The sequence below is a fragment of the Carassius gibelio genome, chromosome B13 (assembly GCF_023724105.1).
Source record: "Carassius gibelio isolate Cgi1373 ecotype wild population from Czech Republic chromosome B13, carGib1.2-hapl.c, whole genome shotgun sequence".
In the NCBI taxonomy this organism is placed as follows: domain Eukaryota; kingdom Metazoa; phylum Chordata; class Actinopteri; order Cypriniformes; family Cyprinidae; genus Carassius; species Carassius gibelio.
The window spans coordinates 9,286,940-9,294,517 of record NC_068408.1 but is presented as its reverse complement, the minus strand read 5'-3'; the positions used below and the strand labels follow the sequence as shown (position 1 = coordinate 9,294,517).

General features: G+C 35.3%; 1 long non-coding RNA gene across 1 annotated transcript; it reads left to right on the top strand.

Moving 5' to 3' along the window:
- The first annotated feature begins 1,046 nt into the window (after positions 1-1,046).
- On the top strand, positions 1,047-6,427 carry LOC127970675 (uncharacterized). The gene is made up of 4 exons (XR_008156658.1): positions 1,047-1,078; positions 2,009-2,165; positions 2,360-2,429; positions 5,984-6,427. It is a non-coding gene; the product is annotated as an uncharacterized LOC127970675 (long non-coding RNA).
- Positions 6,428-7,578: the final 1,151 nt, after the last annotated feature.

Genomic DNA, 7,578 nt, shown 5'->3' with positions numbered 1-7,578 from the left:
TCTTAAATTTACACCATAATATAGTAATATTTTTTTTCAAGGAACAGACATAAATACACACAATGCACTACCATGTTGAAAATCATATTTTATGGTGCATTCTAGTTGTACTGAGAAGCTGGAAATACCAAGTAGAAAGTTGTCAAGGATGCGTAGAGTAAATGTGGGTAGCCATGCCATCGTTTTCAAAAGTCTCACTTTTGGTCCATTCACAGTGAAACACAACCCTGTAGTCTTCAAACTAAAATGGGGTCTGTGGAGTTTTCAAAAGCTGGAGTAGTGTAAACGACGGGCATAACCGTAGCAAAAATAATGAATTTTAAAATGCTAGTGTAAACACTAGTGTAAACTCCTCATTGTGGACTGAAGGCCAAAACGAGAAGAAAATGATGCTTAGTCTTTATCTTGAGATGAAAATGCTTAATAGTCTTATGTCACATTTTAGTAATTTCAGTCTTTCGTAGTTTCAGTTGCAGAAAAGTCATTGTATTTTTGCCAACTTTTAGTCATTACTTTTAGTCAAACTGCAGTTACCAACATTTATTTTGGTAGCTATTTTATATGTAGTCTTCAAACGAAAATAGTAATTAATTCTTCTCTCTTTAGACCAAATCAATTAAAGGGGGGGTGAAATGCTCGTTTTCACTCAATATCCTGTTAATCTTGAGTACCTATAGAGTAGTACTGCATCCTTCATAACTTCCAAAAAGTCTTTATTTTTATTATATTTATAAGAGAAAGATAGTCTGTACCGATTTTTTCCGGAAAAACACGAGCGCCTAGAGGCGTGACGTGTGGGCAGAGCTAAAGAATCACGAGCGCCAGTACACTCAAAAAAATGATTTTTGCTCTTTGTTCAATTTAATTAATTAAAATGAGCACATACAACATAACTCTTTGTAAAAATGGTGTCAACTTAATTATATTTAACATGAACAATGTAATTTTCAAAAAATTAGGTTTACAACATTTTTTTAAATTGAGTCAACAAGAATATTTTTTGTTCGTCTTAACCGGATGCACGTCATCAACGGAAACGGATGCAGATGGATTGTTCAGCAGCGAACATGTGAGATGGGTAAGTGGCCTTTTTTTTCTTATCTATCACCGTCCATCTAATTTTATTTAATTAACAAACTAATTAAAATATGCTTTCTTAATATCTTGTTGCATACCAGAAAGTTATTTTTCTATAAGCACTGTATGAAAATAGCTCTTAAGTGTGTCTTTTGTAGCTGATGTAAGGTTTCTGGATTCAGCACGTGGTGCAGACTTTCTTTTTTTCTTTTTTTACTAAAAGTATCAAATAACCTTAAAATGAAGCATCGCATAACAAGAGAGAACAGAAAACCCTTCAGTACCATTAATTAATGTATAAAACCAGGGCCATAAGACACGCCCGATAATTAGAAATGGCCAAATTGTCCCCTAGGATTTTAAATTCTTACTCTGCATTCAGCTGTTGTTAGGGTGACAAAGTTTCAAATGTATATTTTAGGTCTTCCTCATCTATATTTAATTTATTGCTCGTCATTGTTAAAACGATTGAGATGCCAATCAAAGCGCACAGCAGCCAATCGAAGGCTTTAGATTAGTCACGCTTGTTAAAGTCACGTGCTCGTGACTGAATTCACTGCGTTCACGAAGTCTCTCGTCTTAAACAACAAATAGTGTTTTAGCGACGTAAGTATTACATTTCGCTGCTTCAGTAATTGTAAGTGGAGTTTTTGCATTTCTTCTGCTAGCTAGATTATGGTCATGGACCGACATTATGTCTGTGTAGGCAGCTAATAACGTTTTGTTTCTCCAAGCGCTTGTATGTGTAAGTTAATGTTATTCTGTTACTTGCGATTAATATATCAAGAGGAATAATCGAAAATGATTTCTGTCATAAATAAGTTGTCACCCTGACCCTGTACTAAATATTTAGTTTTCTTTGTAGCACTTTAACCTTTTTTGTCTTTGCTGAATTGCCCATAAACAAGACCTCTGTAACTTATGTCTTCAGATAAATGATGAATTTCATCGGATCACAACCCTTCCTTTACACTCCAAAATTCATGTCCAAACTGGATCTGTTCTCTGATGATCTGCTAAAAGTGTTTACCAAAAAGGGTGGAGTGTTTAGAAAAAAGATTCAAGATGTGATGCTGCCAGTGTCTCAGGTAGTTTTTTTTTTTCTTCAGTTTTTTTATTTATTTATTTTTTATTTTTTATATATTGCTTTTTAATACAAGCTATTGATATAGTGCTCTGTAATGCATAATGGCTCAGAGATGTGTATTGAAGGGTGTCAAATGTATGAATATCGGAACTTAAAAAAATGTTTTGTCTGTTTTCTTACAATGCCGCCATGGAGACCAAGCAAGAGTGCATTCTCAATGATCTATGCATCTACCTGAATGAAGATGAATATGATGGAGTATTTGGTGAGTATAGAGTCAAAAACTGCTGATGGGTAAAGAGTTAATGTACATTTTTTTTACATTTTAAAATATTGAGTAAATTGTAAAGCTCCGATATGAATTAAATGACTGATGTTAACTTCTCTTTAAACCTTTGTACTCCACACAGCCACTGGTTTAGGTTTACATGATATCATCCTGTTTGATAAGCACAGTTCTTAATAGTCAATTCGATTCACCTTTATTTATGTAGTACTTTACACAATACACATTGTCAAAGCAGCATAATTAAACAGGAAAATAGTTTGTCGATAATGCAAGAGGACAATAACAAACAGACAGTTTTTGTTTTGTTTTTTTTTTAAGAAAAAGTCAGTTCATTGATTATTCAGTGATGTCATCATCCAGTTCAACTCTCTTCAAATAGTGTCTATGCAATCAGTCAAGCATCCCCATTCGCCAAAGGTGGCAGTGGCAAGGAACCAAAACTTAAAGGGATGGTTCACTTTCAAATTAAATTTTGGTATGTTTTAGCTTACCTCAAGAACATCCAAAATGTAGGTGTCTTTGTTTCCGCAGTATTTCCCATTTTTATATTTTTAGGTCAAACTGTTCTTGTCTGTGACCCATATAATGGAGGTCTATGGTCACCACCTCAAAGAGCATGCACAGAGGAGTCAAAATTAAACAATTCCCCACCGTAAGTACACATTGATGACCCAAGACACGAAACGAGCGGTTTGTGTAAGAAAAAGAACAGTATATCGTTTTTACCTCTTGTACACAACCACGTCCAACTGATGTGAGGGCGCGAGTACTTCCTGTTGTGTGACGTGTGCGCGCTCTGGCTTAGTCTGCGCAAGCACAGAAAGCGCACTTATTGTTTACACTTACTGTCTATGGTTTACACAGAGATTTCCGAAGTGTTACCTTACACTGTGAAGATTTAAACATATTTAGACGTACAGGAAATTGCAATGGAAGACTATTTCAATATATCAACAGACAACGTTGAATTTGTCACAGCCATATTTATTTGAACCAGAATACACAGATAAAGTACTCGGGAGCGATCATGGAATCATCCACTGCGGCAGCACGTCTTCAAACCTCAGAGACCGAGATCTCTTAAAAATTGGTGGTGTTTTAGTAGCAAGTGTTGTGAGATGCCAACAGAACTGGAGAACATATGTTGTCACGAATGGAACAACTACAAGACGACAACAAGGACATTATCATATCACACACCAGCCTGACTGAAGATCCTGAGTTTCCTCCGCTGTTGAGCCGCAGCGTTTTGCACGTTGCGTTTAGTTTGCCATGTATAAACTGGAGGCGACGTCCAATGCCAGAGGGACCCAATGGCACGCTGTCAATAGAGTGAGTAATGTGTTGTGTTTATTGTAATTGCAACGATTATAGGGTGCATTATAAACAAATAATTACAGTTACTGCATTATATTTCAGACAGTGCAGATTGGTGGTGTATTGTGTGGTAAACAATAAACAATGAGTGACGTACACGCGTGAGAGATCGCTTCCGGTGCTTTCCGTGCTTGCGCAGACTAAGCCAGAAGCACTCGCACACTCAGATCAGTTGGACGTGGTTGTGTACAGGAGATAAAACCAAAATAAATACTGTTAATTTTCTTACACAAACCGCTCGTTTTGTGTCTTGGGTCATCAATGTGTACATACGATGGGGAATTCTTTAATTTGGACTTCTTTGTGCATGCTCTTTGAGGTGGTGACCATAGACCTCCATTATGTGAGACACAGACAAGAACGGTTTGACCTAAAAATATAAAAATGTAAACTACTTCGAAAACAAAAGACACCTACATCTTGGATGCCCTTAAGTTGAGCTAAAACATACCTAATTTAATTTGAAAGTGAACTATCCCTTTAATTAGTGACGGAAATGGAAAATAAACTTTGGGCCTGATGAAAAACAGCAGTTTAATTCCAGGCTTCACGGGGTAGTCGTGGCCTAATGGTTAGAGGGTTGGACTCCCAATCGAAAGGTTTTGAGTTCCAGTCCCGGGCCGGCAGGAATTGTGGGTGGGGGTAATGCATGAACAGCTCTCTCCACCTTCAATACCACAACTTAGGTGCCGTTGAGCAAGGCATCGAACCCCCAACTGCTCCCCGGGCGCCGCAGCATAAATGGCTGCCCACTGCTCCGTGTGTGTGTGTGTGTGTGTGCACCTTGGATGGGTTAAAAGCAGAGCACGAATTCTGAGTATGGGTCACCATACTTGGCTGAATGTCACGTCACACTTTAAAGAGAAAAAAAAAAAAAAAATATATATATATATATATATATATATATATATATATATACCTTTAACATACAAAGTAATTACATTCCGTTTGTTCAGTAATAAAGTAATATATTTTACAAGGCGCTCGTTTAGGTGAATGGCATTGCATCCATCTATGTTGGTTTGAAAATAAAGTGACTAATGATTTTATAGATGAAATTAAAGTACACAAACCTGTATTTTGGCAAAGATTTGCACCAATTTGGTGGTGCTAAGGACTACGCTGTTCTTAAAAAAATTGAAAAAAAGCTTGTACTCAGTAACTCAACCGTTTTCAGAGAATGAGGGAAGGGTGTGCTGTCAGCAGTTGTTTTAATTGTGCCCAGTTTTGGTTAAAGTTAATTAATATTGATTTGAAATAAGTATCGGTAGCATTTTATAATAATGGTCCATCAGTTAATGTTAGTTAACTGCATTAGTTAACATGATCTAAGCAAGAACAATCCTTCTACAGCATTTATGAATCTTAGTTTGTTAATTTAAACATTTACTAATGCATTATTCAAATCAAAAGTTGTGCTTGTTAACATTAGTTAATACACTGTGAATTAGCATGAACTAACAATGAATAACTGTATTTTCATTAAGATTAACAAAGATGAATAAATACAGTAATGTATTGTTCATTGTTTGTTCATGTTACTTAATGAATTAACTAACATTAACTAATGGAGATTATTCTAAAGTGTTACCGAAGTATCAATGGCTCTTGAGAATATCTGGATTTTATAAATGTAATTTGTTAATGTCATTAATCTAAATGAATTAAAAATTTCAAACAGTCACTGAGTGATAGTTAGAGATTTTAAGGTAGCATAGTTATTCATTGTTGTGATATTGACAGAGGCACTGTATTTTCCATTATAAAGTGGAACACAGTCTGCCAAAGGTGTTGAGTTGGGTTGTGATCTGGTGACCGAACGCCATAGCATTGTTTTAAGATGGCTCGTGGCAGTTTGAATGTGCTGTGGAAGTGGAGTGGTTCACTAAAAATAACTGTTGTTTCTCTCCAAATATGTGTATTTTCAGTGTCACATTATAGCATTTTATTACACTACTGTACCATTATTTATTAATGATTTAGAACTATTCCATTGAGGTCCACAAGTCTAAAATAAGCTGAGTGCACATTTCTTAATGTTTGTATTGGGGTTTTCATTTAAAAAAAAAAAGAAACATGCCGTATAATTTTTTTTAATATATATATGCCATACATTTACAATTTTTATATATATATATTTTTTTTTTCCAAAGGATGATGACCCTGCAAGAACCGAAGCGGGCATAAAGAAGACCTTTTAGGGATTCTGTGATGAAGGCATGAATTTGCTGATGCAACAGAAGACCCTGAAGATATCTGCATTGTGCTGGAAGATGTGGAGGTGCTTTCTGGTTTAGGTAATGTAGCATTGGCTACAGCCATGCTACTTGGACTAATATACTCTTTAAATCTTACTCATCCATAGGAGATCCATTACACTTTTAAGGTGCTCCAAAAAATTATTCTCGAGCTGAACTTGTGTAAATTGTCTGCCAAAGCACAGGCGCAGAAAACAAAACTCTTCACTTGGGTGTGCTGTTTGAGGATCCCTTTGTGAATGCTGTTTTATTTCCTTGTATGCTCATGTGTTTTTGTTGTATCTGAATTTTTGCATGATGAGCAGAGGTGATTAAGTCTCTCAATCACATTTAATCTCATGTTTAAGAAAACTAAATAAAATAACATTTTGTTATATTCTTATATGCTCATGTTTTATTTGCATTGTCATTTCTTAACTTAGTGAGCATGTTTAATTGCCATATTTGCAGTTTTAAGAAGACACTCAAGGTTAAATGTGCTCATGTTTTAAATACAGATTTTTACTAAATGGACTGACTTTTAACATATTGACTTTCTTCACAGGAGTAGACTATAGGTATACAGTAAATAGGTTTTAATGTAATAGAACATGTATTTCACTTTCATTTGGAAGTAACTGTAGAATCAAGTTAGATAAGTGTAATGATTTAATTTTTTTCTAGTAGGTAGGACAAAAATGTTTGTAGTTGACATTGCATTGTTAGATATAGTAGACATGACCAAATTGAATGTAGTTAACATGGCATTATTTTATATAGTAGGTCTGACAAAATTCAGAGTAGTTAACCTGACACAACTTTCTCTATTAGGCATGGCAAAACTTTATCTAGTAGAATGGACCAATTTTCTTTTTGTTGTCTTGACTAAAATAATTTAAGTTTGTACAACAAGATTACTACAAATCATTTCAAACTAATTTGATATTGTTTGGAAAATGTAATTAAATTTCGTGGAAAAGTTTACTCAAATTTTTTTAAGTTCGTTCAACAACTTTTTTTTTTGAGTGTAGGCTTTTGAGTTGAGAGCATGTGGAAGCTGTGACACAGATCCAGAGGCTGAAATTTAACAAGAGCAGCATCAGCAAAGGCTGTATGCTATGTGGTATGTACTGAAACTGTATATATTTGCTTAGCGGTTTTGGAAAATGACTAAGTTCCACTTTATGTCGTCTTTTTTTTTTTTTTTTTTTTTTTAAGCTGTACATATGGAAAGTGCAGTTTGATGACAACATCGCATGTTGTTTACTTGATGTGCTTATGCGCTGATAGCTAAGTTAACAACACAGAGATATTTGAAGCAGTTTTACTCACCGCATGTGGTTCCAACACACGATCGTGACCCTTTTCCGTTGGGACTGCATTATCCTTAAGAAATAAACGATGTGCAATCCGAAATGCAGGGAACAAACAAAAACACTTGCACAACTCCGTTGATGCTCTGTAAAAATAAACTCCATCCACTGGTCCCTTAATGCTGTTTCTCTTTTGGT